At 41.8% G+C, this 25,005-nt stretch overlaps 1 protein-coding gene across 1 annotated transcript in view; it reads right to left on the bottom strand.

Annotated features, from left to right (window-relative positions):
- Positions 1–25,005, bottom strand: part of LOC109875881 (cadherin-20) — a 116,672-nt gene that overhangs the window by 65,757 nt on the left and 25,910 nt on the right. The window lies entirely within an intron of this gene.

Below are 25,005 nucleotides of genomic sequence, written 5' to 3'. Positions count from 1 at the left end.
CAGAAAAGGGTGCCATTTGCAATGCGGCCTGAGTGTTATATCTAGCCCGTCTCTCCCGCCTCTCGTGTATCGGTTGTTCTCTGAGGCGCTGCGATAAACACCCATGTCGAGACGAGGAAGTGTTCAGACATCTATGGGATCGATTGGGTGATGGATCAGGCCTGGGGATAAATTACACACAGCTTCAAAATCGCCGTAAATTTGTTAAGCAAACAGGGAATTGATCTACAGGGAGACTTGCTTTCAAACTACAGAGACAGATAGCAGAGACAGATAGAGATACATTTAAAAAAAAGAAAAAGTTAATGGAGAGAGAGAGAAAAAAGAGACAGTATATGGACAGAGAGAGACAGAGTGGAAAAATAATGCAAATGGAGAGAGAGAGACAGATTGACAGATGTGAAGAGAGAAAGTAAACAGAGAGAGAAAGGGAGAGGAGAGTGAGTAGGTGATGCACAGAGAATGGTAGTGAGTGCAGGATGGAAAGGCAGCGTGCCACCCTGCATTTGTAGTGACTTCCGCCGAGGTCGGTCCCTCTCTTTGTTCGGGCGGCGTTTGGCAGTCGACGTCACCGGACTTCTAGCCATCGCCGATCCACCTTTAATTTTCCATTTCTTTTGTCTTGTTTTCCCGCACACCTGGTTTGTATTCCCTCATTACTCATCTTGCATATAACCCTATGTCTGTGTGTGGAATTGTTATGTGTAAATGTATGTGTACTCCAGGCTGGTTTGCACCGGGTTATTTATTGTAACCCGGGTGTGTTTAGTTTTCTTAGCTACCCATTTTTGCTCTCCTGCGCCTGACTTCCCTGCAGCCAGTTACGCACACCTTTACAGTATTTGCCACATCGTTACATCATTTCTGCTTCCCAAATGACACTCTTTTTCCTGTGTCGTGCACTACTTTTGACCAGGGCCCGGCCCATAGAGCACTATGTAAGGAATCGGGTGCCATTTTGTATGCAGATTATGACACTTCACAGACCCTATACAAAGCAATTCCTGACTCAGACTTCTGATGGTAATCAGACTTTTACAGTATGTCTCTGTTTGACAAATATATTCCTGTTTTCAAATGTTTACATCTTGAGAATGGCCACCTGACATATTTCATACTATTTCAAATAGGTTTTTCTCCCACAACTCAGACCCCCACCAAGATACTTTCCTAGCGCCATTTCCTATGCCAAAGTTGTGCTTAAGGACAGAAGACACATGTCAACAGTGGCACATGATTTATGCCTTGGGACACTAACCGTGTAGACTAGACCTGAGTTCAAACATCTGACAATGTTTTCTACTCTCTCCCAATGTGTAGGATGACCCTTTCAGCATGGACTATATTAGATGTGAGTTTGCCTTAACAGATCATCAGGAGAAGGGTATGTTTGCAAGAAATAACAATATGTCACGACCGAGGCATATTAGTTCCAACCACAGTACGGAAAAAGAAGCAGAGCCTTGACTTTTTCACAAACTCTCATCCCTGAATAACTGAGCCCCCTGCATGGCCTGGCCTCACACAGTTTATTCCTTGCACAGATAATCACTGCTATAAATACGAGAGGACAAAGAGAATCAACTCTCTGTTTAAGGCAACCATTCAGGACACAGCACCTCTTCCATACACAACCAGGAGAGAGAGTTTATTTGACTTAATCTGGGTGTTATGATGGTGGGACTGTTTGTGTGTTGGGCCAGTGGGGACTGATTGGACGGAGAGCAGGGACAATCAGTGGGGACTGATTGGACGGAGAGCATGCATCCAAAATGACACCCTATTCCCTATATAGGGCTCTGGTCAAAAGTAGTGCACTATGTAGGGAATAGGGTAGAATTTCGTGTGGAGATAGACGGAACCCAGAGCAGCGTGTGGTATTTGTTATTTTCCACTGGTCCAGATGGCCATCACCTCATGTTGATCTTGAAACGCTGCGCCTGACAAGCCCGCCAAGCCTCTCCTCCACACAGCGGCCGACGGGAGGCAAGAAGAACCAAGATGTTAAACACGCGCCCCCCGGCTCCTCCCCTCACTCCTCGCCTCCATGGCGACACAGGGATTGTGCTTGTGTAATGGCTATGCCACGAACCGAGAACCAGGTTGAGCCAGAGGGGGAGAACGAGGGAGAGAGATTGAAAGGGAGGGAAGTTGGATTTGAGGTTGAGCCTGAGGGTGAGAAAAAGGAGAGAAAGAAAGAGACAGAAGGAGGGAGTTTGCAGAACAAAACCAATCAGCTCCGCCTCAGTCTGGGTTCTATGGGATGATGCCTGCCGTCTGTGTGTGGGGGAGTGTGTTATGGGTTTAGGGATAAGGTTAGGGTTAAATTAAAGGTTGGGTTAAGGGTTTTTACTCCCCAAAAAGTCCATAAAATTCAACACAAAAAAATCTGTGTGTACAGTATGCCTGTGTTCTGTGGGATGATTTCTGCATTCTCTCTGACGCCATGATGGGATACTTTGTTGGAATACCACTCTACCATTGTGACCTGGAATCACTATAATGACTCCTAATCTCTCTCTCTCGCTCTCTCTCTGTGTGTGTGTGTAGTTCGATGTAACAGAACACCATTATTCTTTATGCACAGAGAGCAGTCTCCATGCACCGCTGAGTGGTAAATTGCACATGATTATGGCTGCTCAGTCTCTGTACTGACCCCATGTCTTTGTCCTTAACCCTATCTATAGCCAGGTAGACATACTACATAGCACCTCTTCACTTCTCCTCACTAACCCTATCGCCAGACACACAACACACTGGGTGATTCCCAAAAGGCACCCTATTCCCTACATAGTGCTACTTTGACCAGAGCCCTGGAAATATTAGTGGTATTATATAGCCTTATAAATCATGCCTCTATAGCCCTAGCATCAGCAAACAGGCATTCACTTAGCATTGTGGCCATTTATTCATAGCTTTTATAGTAACGACCAAGCTTCCACTTTGCATCATGATTCAGGGCTCATAGTGGCCGTGAAAATGGTTCGCTGCTACAGACAGTGACTCACGTGGTCGTGGCTTGCTATGTAATGCTCAAATGAATGTTAGAACTTTGTCTTGTCATGGATGGGCTATTGTAGCAGATCACCACATTGGGTTCCACTCCTATCAGCTAAAAACAAGAAGAAGCGACTGCCAGTGGGCACGTGATCACCAACACTGGACAATTGAGGAGTGGAAAAACATTGCCTGGTCGAACGAATCCCGGTTCCTGTTGCATCAGGAAAAAAAACTGTCAAACTTTTACGATTAACGATTAAACAAAATGTATACCTAAAGAGTCTGTTCAAGTCACTTCAGCTAAACACCGCCAACATTACATTCAATATTACATCCAACAACAACAAAGTGAAAGCCGCTATATACACACACCACATGACCTGCCTGCACAGCAGTAATGGCTTGCCAGGAGGTGGAGATTTCTCATTCTCATGTAGAGCACACATAGCAGGGAGAGCAGGCAGAGCTTAGCTTTAAAGACAGAGATGCCTGGGGGACATTGGAGGGAATGGCTCGCCTGGAGGCAACACGGCCAAACAGCAAGGCTCAGAGTTTAGTGGGAAAGAAACACAACAGGAGGTACGGTAGTCTACAAACACACTCTGACATTTCAACAAACCAAGAGAGTGGTCTTAGAACCAACTGCTACACTGCATATCATTACAGCAGGGGAAAATGCAAAATAGCCTGGGACCAGGATATTTACCATGAGTCCCACATGGCACACTATTCCCTACATAGTGCACTACTTTTGAGCTGCGCACTCTTAGAAAAAATGGGTTCCAAAAGGGTTCTGTGGCTGTCCCCATAGGAGAACCATTTTTGGTTCCATGTAGAACTCTTTTGTGTTCTATGTAGAATACATGGAACCCAAATGGGTTCTTCCTGGAACCAAAATGGGTTCTTCAAAGGCTTCTCCTTTGGGGACAGCCAAATAACCCTTTTTTGGTTCTAGATAGCACGTTCTTTTGTAAGACTGTAGGCCCTGGCCAAAAGTAGATCATTATAAAGGGAATAGGTTGCCATTTGGAATGCAACACTAGCTTAGTCTGCAGGGTGAGGAGAAGGTGTTGGGGTGAGGTGAGGAGTAAGAGACAAACAGGCCGAACCAGCTTCGAACGTAGATCTGAGGGCCCGCGGGTCCACACATAGCACACAGGGCTTGTTGGTCCACAGTACACCTCCTCCAGTTGCTCTGTGCCTTCTCATCTTCCTTCTCTCTATGCCTTCCTTTGTCTTTGTCGCTCTTTCTTTCTCTCTCCTCTCTTTCTTTCTTTCTCTCTCTCTTTTTTCTGATCGCTCTCCCCTTAGCGCTGCACTGCACGAACAATGAAGTCCAAAGTCTTTCTCTCTCTCACTCTACCTTTGTCCTATTTGTGCTGAGTTGCTGCTGCTCCAGCCAGTCTAACCTCTCTCTCACTCTCTTTGTCTCTCTCACTTCTCTTGTTATCTGGTCAGGTGAACATGTTGCATTTGAGGGTTGCCATGCTCTGATTGGTACACTTTACCTTACCACCTCTTAAATAGTTAGATAAAAAATATAAGTAATAAAAGTAGCATCTAATACTAATAGCAGAAACTGAAGTCTGGTCCAGTGTGAGTTGAGTTTAATAAAGCCTAACAACTACAGGCTATGGAAACAATTATTTATCTCTCCTCCTTTCTCTTTCCATCTCTTTCCTAAAGATGTGCACAGGTTGACTGTGCTGACCTGTGTAAAAAAAGGGTGAGAGTTTTTTGCGTCCAAAATGGCACCCTATTCCCTATTTAGTACACTACTTTTTACCTGGGCCCACAGCATGTGATTTCCGACCTAGCCCATAGTTCTCCAGTTGGCAGCTGTGAAACGTGTTGAGGGGAGTGGGTGTATGTGTGTGAGAGAGAGTGAGAGCAGGTTGTAAGGTGTGGGAGTGGGAGTGGGTGGACAAAATGATTATCCTTCATGGTAAGTTTCTTTCTCTGCATGTTCCTGATCTGTCACTTCTATTTTATCAGTGTGTCTGTGTGTGTGTGTGTGTGTGTGTGTGTGTGTGTGTGTGTGTGTGTGTGTGTGTGTGTGTGTGTGTGTGTGTGTGTGTGTGTGTGTGTGTGTGTGTGTGTGTGTGTGTTTGTGTGATTGTTAGAGTGTGTGCATATGTGTGAGTGCATGTGGGTGGGTTTGTGGTTGGGTGTAGAAGGGCATCTTGGAAAGGGGAGAGGAGATCAACCACAAGATGTCTTAAAAGCCTCAAGCTTCTGTCGAGCGTCTCTCAAACCGTGTCACTTATGAATCATTGGTACTTTGTTTTATTTTTAGCGTGATTCTTTTTTTAGCGTCACTTATTATTTAAATTATTTCAAGATGCAGTATGCAGAAATCGCTCCAACATTTCCTGGTTGCTACAATTCTAATAGTTTCCCTAATTTCAGTTTATGTGACAAAACAAGCAAATATTGGACCTCCCGAGTGGCTCAGTGGTCTAAGGCACTGCATCGCAGTGCAAGCTGTGCCACTAGGGCTCCTGGTTTGAGTCTAGGCTCTGTAGCAGGCGGCCGTGACCGGGAGACCCATGGGGTTGCGCAAAATTGGCCCAGCGTTGTCCAGGTTTAGGGGAGGGTTTGGCTGGCAGGAATGTTCTTGTCCCATCGCGCACTAGCGACTCCTGTGGCGGGCCGGGCGCAGTGCACACTGATACGGTTGCCAGGTGTACAGTGTTTCCTCTAACACATTGGTGCGTCTGGCTTCCGGGTTAAGCGCGCATTGTGTCAAGAAGAAGTGCGGCTTGCCTGGGTTGTGTTTTGTTGCCTCTCCCGAGTCCGTACGGGAGTTGCAGCAATGGGACAAGACCGTAACTACCAATTGGATACCATGAAATTGGGTAAAAAAAATAAAAACAAGCATTTGTAGTGTAGAGAATCATTAAACCGCTGTGAAATATATTTTCCATAACAAACAGCCTTGTATTTTCAGCTGTTTGAAGCTTATGTACAAAACCAAAAGTAAAAGATGCAAAAACAAAACTTAAGAACGGGAAGCATAGAAATGCTGCACATAAAACAGATCTAACACTTCTTAGATTTGTTTTCAATGAGAATGACACACCTATAAGTCACATTTCTTTGTGAATTTGGTCGGGTTCACCCAAAACATTTGCTACTGCTGAACTACGCTCCTAATAAATGTTAAGAATTAAAAGGTATCTTAATAAAATCAAGAATCTCTTCAAGTGTAATGCTTGTACATGCACACTGTGAGATATGTCGGAGGGTGAAGCCGACAGTGAAATAAAATAACAATGACGGTTTACTTGAATTATTGGTATTATCTTCAGAGTTGGTGGATTATTACTTATTCAATACACTCAATCGCTTATAGACGTGCTCCGGTACTTTGGACTTCAGTAATTATGAAATCTCCCACTTTGTGCTGGATGTATCAATAATCATAGATTCTGCATGCATAATCTATGAGCAGAACTACTGTTTTACATCAATTATCCACACAATTCCTAGTTTGAAAGAGACTGTTTTCTGGAAGCTGTGCAGCCTCATTTCCCCTACATTTCCCCTAATGTGGGCAAGCATCCTAGCAATTCCAGTTTCAGCCAATGAGTTTCAGACCCTCGCCATTTGAGTGACATCTAGCAAGACACAGTAGAGCGAGAGAGAGAGCATGGTGCACATATCTGCACATTTGTGACGTACTACGCAATTTTTGGCAACCAGTTTTGGCTCTTGGTTGCTACTTTCAGAATTACTGTAGACCTGCCAAGCTTGAATAATTTTGCTGAGTAACACTTCAGCGTGGCGGTGACATCCCTGGCACGACAATGGCATGATTGCAACACCAACACTGCTTAAATCATAGGCAAATGCAGCTTTTTAGCCTAATAATGATGTTGCCTCAGAAGGAATGGTAGGCTATAGACTGTTATGTGTACTTAGTAATTGGATGCTCTTCAGTAGCTAACTGGAAATATGTTTAAATGTACGATCAGGGCTCTCACTAGGATCTTCTGACAAGGTAGTGCTGTTGTAGGCCTAAGGTTGGGTAGGGGGAGGTCCAAACTGGGTCAGTCAACTCCCCACTGTGGAAGTTGGAGCATTGAGCATTTTTGAAAAACCTGTAACTGGCTAAAAAGTATACAAAAGTACAGGGGAATATATTTTGCACTGAACCTAAATATAAATGCAACGTGTAAAGTGTTTGTCCCGTGTTTCATGTCTCATTAGCTGAAATGAACAAAAAAGCTTATTTCTCTCAAATTGTGTGCACAAATTTGATTACATCCCTGTTAGTGAGCATGTCTCCTTTGCCAAGATAATCCATCCACCTGACAGGTGTGGCATATCAAGAAATGATGAAACATGATCATTACACAGGTGCACCTTGTCTTGGGGACAATAAAAGGCCACAGATGTCTTAAGTTTTGAGGGAGCGTGCAATTGCCATGCTCACGACAGCAAAGTCCTCTAGAGCTGTTGCCAGATAATCTTCACCCACGTATCGTCTGAGAACAGCTACCAAGACAGCTGATAAAATTGTGGGTCTGCACAACCAAAGAATTTCTGGACAAACTGTCTCAGGGAAGCTCATCTGCGTGCTCGTCGTCCTCACCGGGGTCTTGACCTGACTGCAGTTCGACATAGTAACCGACTTCAGAAAATTCTCAATGGCCACTGCATGCTGGAGAAGTGTTCACTTCACGGGATGAATCCCGGTTTCAACTGTACCGGGCAAATGGCAGACAGTGTGTATAGCATCGTGTGGGCGAGCGGTTTTCTGATGTCAGTAATGTGAACAGAGTGCCCCATAGTGGCGTGGGGTTATGGTATGGGCAGGCATAAGCTACAAACAACGAACACAATTTAATTTTATCAATGGCAATTTGAATTCACAGAGATAATGTGATGAGATCCTGAGGCTCATCTGTCACCATCCCCTTATGTTTCAGCATGATAATGCACAGACCCACGTTGCATGGATCTGTGCACATTTCCTGGAAGCTGAAAATATCCCAGGTCATCCATCTCTAAATTTCTTCCATTCTTCTCTGCAGATCCTTTCAAGCCCTGTCAGGTTGGATGGGAAGCATTGCTGCACAGCTATTTTCAGGGCTCTCCAGGGATGTTCAATTGGGTTCAAGTCCAAGCTTTGGCTGGGCCACTCAAGGACATTCAGAGACTTGTCCCAAAGCCACTCCTTTGTTGTCTTGGCTGTGTGCTTGGGGTCATTGTCCTGTTGGAAGGTGAACCTTTACCCCAGTGTGAGGTTCTGGAGCAGGTTTTCACCAAGTATCTCTCTGTACTTTGTTCATCTTTTTACCTTTATTTAACGAGGTAAGTCAGTCAAGAACAAATTCAATGACAGCCTATCGGGGAACAGTGGGTTAACTGCCTTGTTCAGGGGCAGAATGACAGATTTTCACCTTGTCAGCTCAGGGATTAGATCCACTAACCGTTAGGTTACTGGCCCAATGCTCTAACCACTAACCTGACGCTATCTTTGCCTCAATCCTGTCAGGAGGCCCAGTCCCTACCGCTGAAAAACATCATGGTGGTAGCATGATGCTACCAGCACCATGCTTCAACGTAGGGATGAGGCAAGGTTTCCTCCAGAATTGTCGCTTGGTATTCAGGCCAAAGAGTTCAATCTTGGTTTCATCTGACCAGATAATCTTGTTTCTCATGGTCTAAGAGTCTTTAGGTGCCTTTTGGCAAACTACAAGCGGGCTGTCATGTGCCTTTTACTGAGGAGTGGCTTCCGTCTGATTGGTGGAGTGCTGCAGAGATGGTTGTCCTTTCAGGAAGGTTCTCCCATCACCACAAAGGAACTCTAGTGCTCTGTCAGGGTGACCATCGGGGTCTTGGTCACCTCCCTGACCAAGGCCCTTCTCCCGCGATTAATCAGTTTGGCTGGGCGGCAAGCTCTAGGAAGAGTCCTGGTGGTTCCAAACTTCTTCTATTTAAGAATTATGGAGGTCACTTTGTTCTTGGGGACCTTCAATGATGCAAAACATTTTTGTTAACCTTCCCCATATATGTGCCTCGACACAATCCTGTCCTGGAGATCTAACGACAATTCCTTCGACATCATGGCTTGGATTTTTGTCTGATATGCACTGTCAACTGTGGGACCTTATATAGATAGGTGTGTGCCTTTCCAAATCATGTCTAATCAATTGAATTTACCACAGGTGGACTCCAATCAAGTCGTAGAAACATCTCAAGGATGATCAATGGAAACAGGATGCACCTGAGCTCCATTTTGAGTGTCATAGCAAAGGGCCTGAATACTTTTTTAAATAAGGTATTTGCTATTTAAGGTATTTCTATTTTTTAAGGTATAAGGTATTTCAGTTTTTTTGCAAAAAATTCTAAAAACCCTTTTTCCTATGTCATTATGGGGTATTGTGTGTAGATTTCTGAGGATTTTATTGAATTTAATCCATTTTACCATAAGGCTGTAAAGTAACAAAATGTGGAAAATGTCAAAAGGTCTGAATACTTTCTGAAGGTGCTGTAATATTTTGGAAAAAGTTTTTGGCAAACACTTAGTTCTCCATTTCCCCTACCCCTTTTCCTCACACATCAGTGGTATCAATGGACAATGTGGAGAGCAGCCATCCAGCTACAGTGGTTCGTTCTTTAAAAGCATTGTTCTGATGCGCAGCTTGCACTGGTGCCATTATCGGTAGTTAGTGCTAGTTTGACCACTGTGAGAAGCATCTGATAGCCTTCAACAGTGACTGTACTGGAGAATATAAAAAAAATTGTAAGAACATAGTATATGGGATTGATTTTAGGAAATGTTGCTTCATTAATTTGATTAATATTATGGTGTTTATATTTCAAGAAAAATGAAAAACCCACTGTGTTTCCGTTAAGATGGAATGGAAAACATAGCACTGTACAATATGACGAATCCCCGTGTCGTGCGGGCATACGGGAGACCGGGGTTCAATTCCCCGATGGGAGGAAGGAGTAGGCTGTCCTTGTAAATACAAATTTGTTCTTAACTGAATGTAGAAATATCTCAAGGATGTGTTATTCCATAGATGTGATGTCTTCAATATTATTCTACAATGTATAAAATAGTAAAATTAAAGAAAAACAGTGGAATGAGTAGGTGTGTCCAAACTTTTGACTAGTACTTGCTTAATTAATTTGATTAATATTATGGTGTTTCTATTTCAAGAAAAGCAACAAAAAAAATTGCACCATTGTACAGCTCCATATTTTAATTTCCATTCAGATGGAATTTAAAATATGGCGCTGTACAATGGTGCTAAAATAATTGTAGTCTATTGCTTCAAATCTTATTGCTTCTAACTTCAATATGCTCTTTAAGTAAATAAGACCTACATCACTTTTGATAGCACATTACTCAACACTAGTGAGACTCATGGCGCCAAAGGCAGGCCCACAGTATATCGAGAAAATATGACGTGACTCTCCGCCAATAATTCCGTATAGAGGATTGGAGGATATTTCTGTAATTCAGTGATATTTATTCCCATAGTAATGGGAAATGGGAAAGGGAAATAAACATCGGCATTTTCAAAGAGTATTTTTATCATTATTTTATTAATGAAAGCATAAAGATGCCATTATTAGTTACATTGTATTAGTTTGAACGTGCAGATGGCACAAAGAACAGCGGGAACTTTTCCCTTGGCAGCATCATTATTAGTGCAATGTCCCTTAGAGTGTTGCTCTCCCTTCCCCATGGGCTAGTTCTGTCTTCTGCGGCCCATCCCGTGCCCCCTGTCCTCGTGCCTTGAACCTCGCACCCGTTCAGTGGGTACAACTGGAGAACTGCAAGGCAATCCCATTGTGCGCCACTTGTGAGCCATGACCAATACGACCAATATATTTTGTCCTGAAAAATACAGTGTTAATAATATATCTGTGAGAATTTCCAAGGGGCTTTTATATAATTATAAATCAATAATAATAATATTAATAATAATTGCTTTGTTTAAAAAAAATAACTATATTTTGGAGTTTATTTTGTTTTTAAATAACATAAAATGAGCGAGAAAAACACCATTCTTGAACATGGGATGAGACATTGTTAATAATTTGTAAATAAAGCCAGTTTGTTATTTAGAATGATTTATTTCTGTTTTTAGAGGGATAGAAACCAAAAACCTTCAGTCATCTCATTGTTCTCCCAGTGGAGGCATTGAACTGTAGCAACACATCTTGCACTGCTATGCTGTGTCTTAGACCGTTGCACCACTCAGGCACCATAAAACATGACAGGTCGGGAGTAGGCTACAGTAAGAGCACAATAATCCTTACAAAATAAAATAAAACCTTAGTTTTAGTAAGTAATACTAAAGCCGTGCACAATTATCAGTTTCTATTTAGGTTTATGTCGCCCATTCATTGTCATTTAGAGACACAGTAGGACCCAAAAGCATAACCAGTGCTCTATCTCCCCCTTGCGCTGGTCTGTAGCAATGAAGTGGTGATACACGGTACCGTACAAAACCACAAATTACCTCTAAATCTCGCAGCATAATTGCAAAACATTTAGTGGAGCAACCACTGTAGAAGGAGAAAATAGTACTACGACAACGGGGGTGGGCCGGAGCGGAGAGCTAGGGAATAGGGTGCCATTTAAGATGTATTCCTACAGCAGTTCAGTGGGGTCACCAAAATGTAGGAACAAAAAATGTAAAGTATTCATTATTGTATGGGACAATATACAAACGTTTTTGAGAAAGATAATTTGAAATGAATTTATTGGTTTCTTTTAATTTTCATAAGATATGGAACAAGATGTCACTTTGAATTGAACATCATACTTAACCTCATATTTTAGAGTATGATATGTTCAATATGTGACTGTCAATATAATTCACCTTTTGTACCTTCTCCTTTAACCTCTGACTATGCCGTTACAAACATCCTGTGCCCATTCTTTTCTTTCTCCTTGCTTTGACAGCTGACCTGTCATAAAAATGCATACTATGCTATGCACTCACAAAAGGAAGAAGCTGTACATCTCATGTTGAAATAGATTTGCGGCCACATGTATTTGCATTGTGCCACTTTTCTTAACCCTTGTGTGGTGTTCGGGTCTGTGGAACCCATTTTCAATGTATACTAAAAGAAAAATGATACAATTAATAATTTTTTCAACCTGAGACTCCTTGGCTTGTTTTCTGTGAAGAACATGTAAAATAACATACTTAAATTGAGTGCACCCCCCTATGTGGACCCGAGGGTGATACATGTTTGTGTGTTTCTAGGCGAAAACAAGTAAAAATTCAACAAAACTGTTTGCTGTGAGCCTTCACTCTGTCTTTCTCCTCCCTGGGCCTGCTGTTTCAACATAGTACCAAGAACCTGTTTGTCTCCCTGCCGGTCTGCCTGTCTCCCGCTTTTCTCACACTCTCCACACTTTGTAGTGTGTGAAACTACACAATGTCTTGCGGGAACCTGCACAATGTTATTACAATACATTATTGTAAAAAAAATAATCTGGATTTTCACAAACTCTACTCCAGCCAGGTGCAAATTGGGGGAGGGACACAGCAAATAAATAGCTTTGCATGTGTGGCTCCTTATCACAATCAATCAGTATGGCAAAAGTCATCTCTGCTCAAAAGGCCTTAGAAAAATGTTTTGCACCAAGAGAAGCTAGTGTGGAAGGAGTGTCTTCCACTTCGAAGATGAAGAATGTGTCAATTCGGAGTCTGACAGTGAGTTGGAAGAAGAGGATAAGATTGACCCTCAGCCAGCCGTAGGACCAGCCCATCAGCAGCCAGCCCCAGGACCAGCCCGTCAGTAACCAGCTCATCAGCAGCCTGCAGGAGGTCATATATGTGGATGTAAAAAGAAAAAGTGAAATTGATGTTCTTCTTGCCCAAGGAATGAGCCACCCCGCATGGCTGCCAATGTGATAAGGATGCAACCAGGGCCGAGTCGGATGGTGGTTACTCATGTGCAGAAGATAAATTCTTCTTTTGAACTGTTCATCCCAGACACAATCCAGAAAATAATTCTGGACTGCACTAATTCGGAGGGAAGGCGTGTTTTTGGAGAGATGGAAGGAGATGGACCAAACTCATTTACATACTTTGGGGTTCTTAACCTTGCTAGCGTTTTCAGACCCAATGGGGAATCCACAGAATCCCTGTGGGATGCAGACAATGGCAGAGAACTTTTCCGTGCAATATTGTCTCTGAAAAACTTCCACATTATTACCAGGATTATCCGCTTTGATAACCGAGAGACCTGACCAGCTCGGTGGCAGAGAGACAAGCTAACTGCAATCAGGTCAGTGTGGGACAAGTGGGTGGACCGCCTTCCCCTGTTTGACAAACCTTTAACCAACTGGTGGATCTGTCTATCTGGTTGGATAACCTGCTGGTCATCCATGCACATCCTGTGGGAGCCCTGTCGGTTCCATCTCCCAGCACTCCCGCGCCGGTGCCCATGGAGTTGGGAGGGGCTGCGCGTAGGGAGGCTGGAGGAGGGGCCTTCACATGCACCATCAGAGGGCACACTGCCGGTCGGTGCCGTGTTGGTCCCTCTGGGAGTCGAGACAGCAGGCAGGGCACTCTGACGTCACCCCAGGTGAGTCTACACCACTCTCATCCAGAGTCCTCTGTTGTCCACCTGTTTGTACCTGAAATAGTATTTTTTTGTGTCCTCGCCAGACAAGGTAGGCCATCACTTTACAACATTCCAATGTTATAGTCTTGTCAATCTCTCAGGCATACGTTTTTATTTGCAAATGGGATCAATGGGAGAGATGGCCAAATACTGATTTCAAAACAAAATGGATGATATTCTATTATCAAGACATGAGGTTAGTATCAAAATAGCTTTAAAAGATGCCCTGGCTATAAAGTTGAATCTCGTGTATAATATCCTATAGAGTCAACTTAAGATATGGTATTCTGTTATTTTAAAATAGCCTAAATGTTCCGTATCATAATGAGACTAAATTAAATGACATAGGCCAAACCCTTGTGTCTTTCCTCACTCGAAAGCGTGCTCACTGATGTTAATACTGAAGTTGAAAATAGTAACTTGATTAAATTGGAATGATAATGATAGTGAGAGCCCAGTATAGCCTAACCCTTTAATCATAGGCTATTGCTACTTTGTCTCTCTAAAATCACAATGTTTCGATTTCTAGTCATGTGACAGTCTTTTTCAATTGAAACGTCCAAAGGTCAGCCTTATACCAGATATATTCTTTTACATGGAATGTTCTGTTTTCATAATTGATCACAATTTGGTATGCTTTAGCCTATAGCTAATATTTGCCCATGAACACATTTAAAGTTAGGCTATATAAATATGCATGATTTAATAATGAAAAGCAGCAAACAGACACAATTGTTTCACATTCTTTAATAAAATACTCATAAATAGTCAATAGGCTATAGAGCTGGCTTCACAGTTTCCTCGCCCAATAGCCAGCCTACAAGGAAAATCAACATATCTCAACAACATTGAGAGCATGAGGGTGTCTGTGTACTGTGTGGCACCTTTCACTAAAAGTTATGCTCTACAAAAATACAAGTAAGCACTTGTTATGTGTGTTTGGGGTTGTTGTCATGCTGGAAGACCCACAACCTTCAACAGAGACACAGTTTGAGTTGAACATTGCACGTCAATCTTCTTATTTCTTCTTGCACACATTCAAGGCCCTGAGTGCCAGTATCAGAGGTAGCAAAGCAACTGCACAGCATTATCGAACCTCCCCCATAGTTGATTGCAGGAAGTTTGTTATTTTCTTTTAACCCTTCATTTGGTCATTGGTAAACATAGAAAGACCCCAATGCTGAAGGAGACACTAGAAAGTTTCTCAAAAACCCACCTAAACAAGCCTAAATCTGTGGGGAAATGGTTTGTGTACCAATTAAATACATTTAGAGCTCTTTGTCAACACAGATCAGCACTGTGTTTACGGATTACAAAATTAAGCATTGAATGAAAAGATGGGGGAGGTTTGATAATGCTGTGATGTTGCCTGGAGACCAAACAGTGAATTTCGAAATACATCGTCTTCAACATGACAGTGTTTGATTCTGGAAATGGCCCTCTCAGGTCCTTTACAAGCAGGAATGTTGAATAAAATGAAACTACTGTTCAAAAGTTTGGGGTCACATATGGGGTCCTCAACCGGCAGCTTCATTAAATAGTACACACAAAACACCAGTCTCAACGTCAACAGTGAAGAGGCGACTTCGGGATGCTGGCCTTCTAGGCACACACATAGACCCACGTTTTAAAGTCGGTTTGATGATACTTCTCTGTGGATCGTTTATCTGACATTTTTGTTTAGCTGAGGGACCAACACTATGGACAATCAGCATCATTTTATTCAACACTATTTACGTAGAAAAATCCTAAACGTCACGAATGTAATGTTTACAGACAGATTATTTCACTTATAGTTCACTGTATCACAATTCCAGTGGGTCAGAAGTTTACATACACTTAGTTGTCTGTGCCTTTAAACAGCTTGGAAATTTCCAGAAAATGTTGTCATGGCTTTAGAAGCTTCTGATAGGCTAATTGACATAATTTGAGTCAATTGGAGGTGTACCTGTGGATGATTTCAAGGCCTACATTCAAACTCAGTGCCTCTTTGCTTGACATCATGGGAAAATCCAAATAAATCAGCCAAGACCTCAGAAAAGAAATTGTCTCTTTGCTGGCCATGGCAGAACACTGACATGCTTGTCTTGCAGGAAATCACGCACAGAACGAGCAGTATAGCTGGTGGCATTGTCATGCTGGAGGGTCATGTCAGGATGAGCCTGCAGGAAGGGTATCACATGAGGGAGGATGATGTCTTCCCTGTAATGCACAGCATCGAGATTGCCTGCAATGACAACAAGCTCAGTCCGATGATGCTGTGACACAACGCCCCAGACCATGACAGACCCTCCACCTCCAAATCGATCCAGATTACAGGCCTTGGTGTAACGCTCATTGCTTCGTCGATAAACGTGAATCCAATCATCACCCCTGGTGAGACAAAACCGCGTCTCGTCAGTGAAGAGCACTTGGTGGGTTTGTGCCCATAGGCGACGTTGTTGCCGATGATGTCTGGTGAGGCCCTGCCTTACTAAAGGCCTAAAAGTCCTAAGTCCAGCCTCTCTCAGCCTATTGCGGACAGTCTGAGCACTGATGGAGGGATTGTGCATTCCTGGTGTAACTCAGGCAGTTGTTGTCGCCATCCTGTACCTGTCCCACAGGTGTGATGTTCGGATGTGCCGATCCTGTGCAGGTGTTATTACACGTGGTCTTCCACTGCGAGGACGATCAGATGTCTGTCCTGTCTCCCTGTAGCGCTGTCGAAGGAGTCTCACAGTACGGACATTGAAATGTATTGCCCTGGCCACATCTGCAGTCCTCATGCCTCCTTGCACCATGCCTAAGACATGTTCACGCAGATGAGCAGGGACCCTGGGCATCTTTCTTTTGGTGTTTTTCTGAGTCAGTAGAAAGACCTCTTTAGTGTCCTAAGTTTTCATAACTGTGACCTTAATTTCCTACCGTCTGTAAGCTGTTAGTGTCTTATCACAGTTCCACAGGTGAATGGTCATTAATTGTTTATGGTTCATTGACAAGCATGGGAAACAGTGTTGAAACCCTTTACAATTAAGTTATTTGGAATTTTACTAATTATCCTTGAAAGGCAAGTGTGCTGAAAAAGGGATGTTTCTTTTTTTGCTGAGTTATATATATATACAGTACCAGTTAGGTTTGGACACACATAGCAAGGGTTTTTCTTTATTTGTACTATTTTCTACAATGTAGATGTACAGTAGAAGGATTGTGAAAACATCAAACCAAGGAAATAACACACATGGATTCATGTAGTAACCAAAAAACGGTTTAACAAATCAAATATATTTTATATTTGAGATTCTTCAGTAGCTACCCTTTGACTTGCTGACAGCTTTGCACACTCATGGCATTTTCTCAACCAACTTCATGAGGTAGTCACCTGGAAGGCATTTCAATTAACAGATGTGACTTGTTAATTTGTGGAATTTCTTTCCTTCTTAATGCATTTGAGCCAATCAGTTTTGTTGTGACAAGGTAGTGGTGGTATACAGAAGATAGGCCTATTTGGTAAAAGACCAAGTCCATATTTTGGCAAGAACAGCTCAAATAAGCAAAGAGAAATGACAGTCCATCATTACTTTATGACATGAAGGTAAGTCAATGCAGAACATTTCCAGAACTTTGAAAGTTTCTTCAAGTGCAGTTGCAAAACAATTAAGCGCTACGATGAAACTGGCTCTCATGAGGACATTTCTCACAGGAAAGGAATACCCAGAGTTACCTCTGCTACAGGGGATAAGTTCATTAGAGTTAACAGCCTCAGAAATGTCATCCCAAATACATGCAAGTAACAGACATCTCAATATCAATTGTTCAGAGGAGACTGCGTGAATCAGGCCTTCATGGTCAAATTGCTGCAAAGAAACCACCACTAAAGGACACAAATAGTAACAAGAGACCTGCTATGGCCAAGAAACACGAGCAATGGACATTAGACCTGTGTAAATCTGTCCTTTGGTCTGATGAGTCCAAATGTGCGATTTTTGGTGGTTTCCACTGTGAAGCATGGAGGAGGAGGAGGTGTTATTCTGTGGGTGTGTTTTGCTGGTGACACTGTCTGTGATTTATTTAGAATTCAAGGCAAACTTAAACACAAAAATAAGCCACCATATTTGGAAAAAGGTACTACGGTCAGATGAGAATAAAATTGAGCTTTTTGACCATCAAGGAAAATGCTATGTCTGGCACAAACCCAACACCTCTCATCAACCCAAGAGCAACATCCCCACACTGAAGCATGGTGGTGGCATTATCATGCTGTGTCAATGTTCTTCATCGGCAGGGACAGGGAAACTGGTCAGAATTGAAGGAATGATGGATGGCGCTCTAAAGTACAGGGAAATTCTTGAGCGAAACCTGTTTCAGTCTTTCAGAGACTTGAGACTGGAACGGAGGTTCACCTTCCAGCAGGACAATGACCCTAAGCATACTGCTAAAGCAATACTCAAGTGGTTTAACTTCTTATGGGCAGGTGGGATGGTAGCGTCCCACCTGGCCAACATCCGATGAAATTGCAGAGCGCGAAATTTAAACTACAGAATTATAAATATTTCACTTTCATAAAATCACAAGTGTAATAGATCAATATAAAGCTTAACTTCTTATAAATCTAGCCGCTGTGTCAGATTTCGAAAAGGTTTTACAGCGAAAGCACACCATGCGATTATCTGAGGACAGAGCCCCGCATACAAAACCATGAAAAACATTTCAACCAGGCATGTTCGACACGAAAGTCACAAATAACTATATATTAAATGCCTTACCTTTGATGATCTTCTTCTGTTGGCACTCCAAAAAGTCCCATATACATCACAAATGGTCCTTTTGTTCGATAATGTCCTTCTTTATATCCATAAAATCTCAGTTTAACCTCTCAGTGCACAGAACCCGCTAGCGGGCTGAAATTCCACAACATACGGTGATCGCTACATAAATAGTCATATTAAACATTCATGAAAATCAAGTGTCTCACATGTATCGAAAGCCTAGAATCTTGCTAATCCAACTGCGTTGTCAGATTTAAAAAAGGTTTTACTGTGACAGAACACGATGCGATTATCTGAGCATAGGGCCCCATAAAAAACAAACATTTCAACGAGCGCAGGTGTAAAGAAAACACAAACTGCAGGGTAGCCTAGTGGTTAGAGCGTTGGACTAGTAACCGGAAGGTTGCGAGTTCAAACCCCCGAGCTGACAAGGTACAAATCTGTCGTTCTGCCCCTGAACAGGCAGTTAACCCACTGTTCCCAGGCCGTCATTGAAAATAAGAATGTGTTCTTAACTGACTTGCCTGGTTAAATAAAGGTAAAATTAAAATAAATTGTTTACCTTTGACGATCTTAGTCTGTTTGTAATGAATTATATTTTTGTTTGATAAAATCCATTTTTGTAGCCTAACACGAAACATTTTGTGAACCGCTTGTGTCGTGAATTCCGTCTCATTCCATTTTCGACGACACATTCCAGGTAAATAACGCACACAGAACGTGACTTTTCCAGTCATGTTTGGTTTCACTGCAATCAACTGGTTTGTTTGTAACACAATCAAACCTGATGGGTCATTTCGCGGGACGTATTGATTGAGAGAAACCGATTTGAAGACAACAACTCATGACATTATTGTGCACCAATGATTTGCCCGCTGTTTCGTTGATTGACTGAATTTGAACCCAATGACCACTTATCGTCTTGAAATCTAGCTGGGTAGATAGCCAATGAGCTGAGGAACACTGCAATATGCAATGGTTATGTGTTGGAAGACCAATCCATGTAGGAAACTCCTGCGTAAAGACGGTCATTCGGCATTGAGCAGTCATACTGGAAGGAGCCAAGCTTGTGGTGCACAGACCTTTTTCGGTAACGCGCATCTTCAGCTGTTTATATATCGAACATCATAGCGAATAAGTCAGGGAAAGCTAAATCTAAGACTAGATATACGAATGTAGACAAAATTATAGAGGAAATTGATCGTGACAGTGAAACATATCTTCTTTTGGAAGAAGACTCAGCTAGCGACCATAGCTTTGACTCCAAAATGGAAGCATATTTTTTGAACGGCGGGGACATCGTTTTGGACTGGTAAGTTCTTCGCATGCTAATGCCGTTGTTTGAAATTAATAATATAAAATATTCTTTGTGATTTTTAAAAACATTTTATTTGCAATATATAAAAATGTAAAGAAGTGTGTAAAGTACACATTGTCTATGCGTATTGGGTGGGGGTATGTTTGTATGCATGTGAATGACCCTTAGCCTATGTTTGTGTATGTATGTATATACACTGCTCAAAAAAATAAAGGGAACACTTAACTGGTGTGCTTCAGTCAATAATCCACCCAGTTTCCCTCCATCAAAATGCATACAAAATGAATCCCAAACGTTACTAATAAACTTTTCCAAACAAGTCAAACACATTTATAATCAAACCTTAGGTGCCCTAATGCATAAATAAACAATAAAATTGAAGACGGAGATTCATTATTGTCTTTCCCGGAGAAAAATACCGAAGAACGTGCTCTCATTAACGCGCTTGGAAACACTACAGCCAAAATGGGAGCTACGTAGAAAGACTACAACTTCTGGATTTTTTTCTCCAAAAACCAGCCTGAAACTCTTTCTAAACTGTTAACATCTAGTGGAAGCCCTAGGAACTGCAATCTGGGAGGACTTTGCCTTATAATAAAATTGACAGCCATTGAAAATAGTGGTAAGCTGAAATTATTTTTGGGGGGGGGATTGTTTGTCCTCAGGGTTTCGCCTGCCATGTAAGTTCTGTTATACTCACAAACATTATTTTAACAGTTTTAGAAACTGTAGAGTGTTTTCTATACCAATTCTATACCAATTCTACCAATCCTGGATTCTGGCCCTGAGTAAAAGGCAGTTTACTTTGGGCACGCTTTTCATCAGGACGTGAAAATACTGCCCTCTACCCAAGAGAGGTTAAGGGGAAACATTTAAATGTCTTGAAATAGCCTAATCAAAGCTGACCTCAATCCAATTGAGAATCTCTGGTTTGACTTAAAGATTGCTTAAAAATCCCAGTGGCTAGTTGTACCGAGCTTATAGAGACATGCCCCAAGAGACTTGCAGCGGTAATTGCTGCAAAAGATGGCTCTGCATTGTATTGACTTTGGGGGGATGAATAATAATGCACGCTCAAGTTCTGATTTTGTCTTATTTCTTGTTTGTTTCACAATAAAAAAATATTTAGTATCTTCAAAGTGCTAGGCATGTTGTGTAAATCAAATGATATGAACCTCCAAACAATCTATTTTAATTCCAGGTTGTAAGGCAACAAAATAGAAAAAATGCCAGGGGGGGTGAATAATTTCCCAAGCCACTGTTTCTACCCAAGAATAGCAGGGCTACCTAATATAGGATACCTACTTGAATCAGCTTAAATAGATAAACACCATGAGGATGATCTCCCTCACGTTCTCGCCACTCAGTGAAGATGCCCTCCACTGTTGTCCGCCACCACTCTCTTCCAGCCATATCTGGAACTCCGATACAGACAGACAGGCAGACAGACAGATGGATGGACACATGCACAGGCAGTTTGAGAGCCAGGCCACATTTTCTTTTACAAATGCATACTCTATTGAAAAGCTTTCCGAATGTAGTGACCTACCTCTCAAGAACCCAAGGCCAAACAGCACTGGAGTCATGAGAAGGGCTTCTTCTATAATAGACACATACCACTCGAGCAACTTCCAAGTATCTTACTTTCTTGTTAAGATAGAAATTATACATATAACCATGCTAGCTAATTGTTCCAATGCATCTTCAAAATGTGAAATTACAAGACACAAATAGGCACTTACCTAAGGGTGTTTCACAATTTCCTCATTGTTGTAAAGTTAGCTAGCTATGCTAGTCAGTCCCAGTGGACTAGCTAGTAGCCACTGAACCCTATTTTATACACTAGCTGGCTAGTTAGCAGAAACCACTGTTGCCTGTTAGCATTGCCAGCTAGCTAGCCAATGGAGACATGTAATCTATGCCTCCTCTCTAAACACTGCCTACATGGAATGTGTCTTGTCTTCTCCCGATCCTCCTCTCTGGGGCTCCTTGTAGCCAGTTTACTCATTATTACGCACACCTGTCACCATTGTTACGCACACCTGCGCCTCATGAGACTCACCTGGACTCCATCTCCTTCCTGATTACCTCCCCATATCTGTCATTCCCTTTGGTTCTTTCCTCAGACGTTATTGTTTCTGTTTACATTTTTCATGTCTGTATGCTACTCGTGTTTCTTGCTTTGGTCTATGTTTGTTTATTTACTTAATTCACTCCCAGTACTTGCTCCCGATTATTAGTGTGTACGTTACAGAATGAATATGCCAAAACTTTGCAAACGCAAAAAAGGCAGTGAAAGCAAAGGCCAGGCCATGTAACCAAAGATAAGAAAAAGGGAAGCGTTTCATCGCAATCTCATTGAAAATGTTTCTCAAAAATGTTGCCCTAATACAGTTGAATGCGGATTTGATTATGCTGAGCCACGGGTCTGTGAACTGGTAGAAGCGGTGAGGGAGGAGCGCCCTTCTCAAATCGAACAGTAATTTGCGTGGCTCGGTCAACAAGCAAGCATGGTGCATCGTCCAGAAACATACATCTCTTTTCCATAAAATATATGTTTGAATTTTCAAACACATTTTCATTGGGAAGGCAGATAAAGCAATCACCATTGCATGTGAAAACACAGCATCCTACTCATTACTTTCGTTTTGAGCCGACTTCGCCATGGGCATTAAACGGGCACCTGTCTCACAAGAACCTAGAAGGCGTTACAAAACACCGTTACAAAACACGCCTACCCGGGCACCCGGGCCAGATTTATCAAATCCCCTCAATGGCAGATGCCTTCTGTCTATCTCCTGATGGCCTAGCCTTATGGGTGTCTTAGTTAGCTAGATTAGATTATCTCCCCAGAGACCAAAGAAAAATCCTGATTGGATATTTTTTATAGCGCCAACCATTTCCTTTCCAACGCAGAGATTCAATCAGAATATCATTGAAAAGCATAATATGATTACAATATCATTGGAATATGATTGTAAACACTAAAATATACATTAAAAGGCCATTTCTTTCTTAAAACTACAACAATTAATTCTGAATGGATAGTTCAGCACTTCTGCTGTTTTCTATAAACTGTATGGAACACAATATACACTACAGAGTACAGAAAACATTAAAGACATCTTCTCTTTACATGACAGACTGACCAGGTGAATGATCCCTTGTTGATGCCACCAATTCAATCAGTGTAAATGAAGAGATAAAATGCTAAAGAAGGAGTTTTAAGTCTTGAGACAATTGGGAAGGGGTGGATTTCTCACTTATGGGTGGCACAAATTGGGATATGGCGGAGTGGAATGTGCAGGGTAAATGCAAATTAAATGCTGTAGTATGTACTGTAGTTTAAAAAAAAAAGGTGGACATTACTGTAGTATTTACTATAATATTCTAGGCCCTAGTCAAAAAAGTATATAAGATTCCAATAACAAAATCCTGTTAGAATCCAAAAGAAAATACTATCAGATTTTGGAACCTATCCTATAGGATTTTATCCTGTAGGATCGCACCTACAAGTGCAATAGGACTGTTTCCTAAATCTGAGCTGGGGATTCAAATAGGATTTTGTTCCTGGAATCATATAGGATTTTTTGACAAGGTAAAACATTATTTAAAGGAGATCAGAGGATTATGGTATTTGACAGGACAGATGTAAATACAGATTGGGAGATGTAGAGAGGGTTTAAGGGCACAGGCAGTCAGTCATCCAAGCCGGGGCTCAAACCCCCATTGCCAAGGAGGCATATGTGGTCCACAGTCAGGATCTTAGACGACTACGCCAGACTCCAGCACACTGATATGATTTTTCTATTTGATTCTTGAATACAGTATAATATCCTTTTCCTTCTGTTTTTACGTAAAAAGTCCTATAGGAGTCCAATAATGTCCTATTAATTTTTCGATGGGAATTGCACAGATATTTACATTACATTCTAAAGGATTCATCCTCAAAACGTGGCTATATACTCTGTAGTTAACTTGGTTGTTTAAAAGATGGATCTCCCAAATTCCAAAGAATATGTACATAGTATATGGATGAGCGATGGCCGAGCAGTATAGGCAAGGTGTAGTAGATGCTATAAAATACAGTATATACATGTAATATGAGTAATGTAAGATATGTAAACATTATTAAAGTGGCATTATTTAAAGTGACTAGTGATCCATTTATCCATTTATTAAAGTGGCCAGTGATTGGGTCTCAATATACGCAGCAGCCTCGCTGAGTTAGTGATTGCTGTTTAGAAGTCTGATTGGCTTGAGATAGATAGATAGTTGTTTTTCAATCTCTCGGTCCCAGCTTTGATGCACACAAGCCTTTAGATTATGTGGAAACCTTGCAGAGATTGGGCCTGAGTGATTAGGCTACTGTAAACTTGGTATCATTTGATTGGTCAATGGTGGTTGGTTTTGGGTTGATAAGGTTACACCTTCAGATGTTATGAATGGAATGGAGGTCTATTCTCTCTCTTATTCTGTATCCTGTCCATTGGAGGCAAGTTTATGATCAATTCTCATTTCCTAGGCTTCTAGTGGGCATCTCTTTGTTCATGCATTGTCTTGTAAGTTAACCTTAGGATCTATTATGTCTAGAATTATACTTTGTTTAATGGCAGTACTGCCTTGTAAATGTAAGCTTTACGAATACCTTGTATGTGAATTCATAATTTTTACAAGGTTATTAAATAATACCTACTTTGATATTAATCCCAAACTTATTCTCTTGCTTTGAATTCAGATTGAATTGAATTTCCAACATCTCAGCTAATTTCAGTCTCCCAAACCAGACATTTGGAGAGTCTTTGTAAGTGAAGCTTCTCTCTGGGAAGTTCACTCAAGGATAGAGTCCCAAATGGCACAGTATTTCCTATATAGTGCACTACGTTTGACCAGGTCCCATAAGTTCCTGTTAAAATGTAGTGCACCATATAGGGAATAGGGTGCCAATTGGGATATAACCTCCATGTAGTCAATCTAATTTGACAATAGTCAAAAGGGGGAGACAAAAACTGTTTTCACTGCTACCAAAAAAGTGGCAGATTAAATCTTTCAGCCAGGTGAAGATTGGCTTGTCTGCAGATGAATGTGTGTGTGTACGCATTCTTGCATGCGTGTGTCCTTGTGTTGCTGTGGAGGAAAACAAACGGCAGACATATATTCCTGTGATGCGTTGCCAATTCAGACAGAGGAAGATTGAGGAGCCCCAGCATGGAGATAGCTCTCCTCTCCATAAATCATGTTGACAATTGACATCCCAAATGGCAAGCTATTCCCCACATGAAAAAATACATGAAAAAAGACAATACTATAGTATAAATACTATAGTATTCA

Source organism: Oncorhynchus kisutch, linkage group LG11 (genome assembly GCF_002021735.2).
Source record: "Oncorhynchus kisutch isolate 150728-3 linkage group LG11, Okis_V2, whole genome shotgun sequence".
In the NCBI taxonomy this organism is placed as follows: domain Eukaryota; kingdom Metazoa; phylum Chordata; class Actinopteri; order Salmoniformes; family Salmonidae; genus Oncorhynchus; species Oncorhynchus kisutch.
Note: the sequence above shows the minus strand (reverse complement) of the source record. Positions and strands in the feature narration are given on the sequence as shown.